Source organism: Choristoneura fumiferana, chromosome 18 (assembly GCF_025370935.1).
Source record: "Choristoneura fumiferana chromosome 18, NRCan_CFum_1, whole genome shotgun sequence".
Lineage (NCBI taxonomy): Eukaryota > Metazoa > Arthropoda > Insecta > Lepidoptera > Tortricidae > Choristoneura > Choristoneura fumiferana.
Window position 1 is genome coordinate 3,771,461 of NC_133489.1, and position 1,270 is coordinate 3,772,730.

Below are 1,270 nucleotides of genomic sequence, written 5' to 3' on the forward strand. Positions count from 1 at the left end.
GTTCCTCATGATGACGATCAACAAATTAACGCAGACTAATTGAGTTGCTAAACTCATTAGACACGTAATTGTCTAAACATGTACGCCGTAATTGAATCTAAAATTCGTTTGCTCAATTTTGTTAATGACTTTTGTTGCGAAACAAAATGTGAAGTTTCTAGACATTTCGGCACTTGCTTTGTTAATGTGTGCAGAATTAAAAAGAAATATAAATTTGTAAGAGGTAAAACTTTTTTTAAGGTGAGAAGTTTTGTTGTAAAGAAACGTGAACGAAACAATAATGGCACAGATTATGTACTAAAAGCTAAAAATCCATATTTAGCCTACTCTGTGGCGGCGGCCATCTTACAAATAAATAAAAATAAATATCACGGGATAGTCCCAAACTAAGCAAAGTTTGTACTATGGATACTAGGCAACGGATAAACATACTGATATAGATAAATACATACTTAGATTTACAATGATACTGAACATAACATAATTTTTGGTCCTCTCGTCAAACTAAAGATGTGCAGATCAATTCGTTCTCTCTTCTTCTTCTCACTTTGTCGTTTAAAATAATAGTAAGGGTTAAATTCAAGCACCTCTATAAAACAATTATAAGACGAATTTATCAGTCTCTCAAGGGCCAGCAACGCACCTGTGACATCCCTCGTGTTGCGGGTGTCTATAGGCGGCGGAGATTGTTTTCCACCAGGTGGCCCGCATAGTCATTTACCCCCTCTTAAATATATAAAAAAACTTGACCTGCTTCGAGGGTAGAAATTTTATGCACATAGGATGTAAGAAAACGAAACAACACACAAATCAATTTATAAAAAAATATGCTCCGCCGCGACAGTGTATCACTGCCGTGACCAGGATTCGAACCTGGGTTACTACGGCCACAACGTAGGGTCCTAACCACTAGACGATCACGGCTGCCGGAGCTGTGACGGAGGCTGCGAAATTTAACTTTGCATTCGAAAACTGGGGCACTTTCGCCATGCTGATTGCGCAGACGTTTATGCCTCCAAGCAATTGTCGAACATTATAATACTACTAGCAACTCACCCTGGCTTTGCACGGGCGCTACTTTGACAAAAAGTGGCGAAAATAAATATAAAAAAAAACTCTTAACTTTTGCGACCACTGTGTCTTTTGACGTGGTCAGCAGTTGAGGATCGGTAATGAACCTTTATGACAACTTTCTTGGGAAAATAGTATGGTGGGTTCAGTGCTGGAGTCTGGAGTTGGTATCAGGTCCCTCAGCCTTTTACGACACCCG

At 39.3% G+C, this 1,270-nt stretch overlaps 1 non-coding gene across 1 annotated transcript; it reads right to left on the reverse strand.

Annotated features, from left to right (window-relative positions):
* Positions 1–852: 852 nt before the first annotated feature.
* TRNAH-GUG (transfer RNA histidin (anticodon GUG)) lies at positions 853–924 on the reverse strand. The gene has a single exon. It is a non-coding gene; the product is annotated as a tRNA-His (tRNA).
* Between the last annotated feature and the right edge of the window lie 346 nt (positions 925–1,270).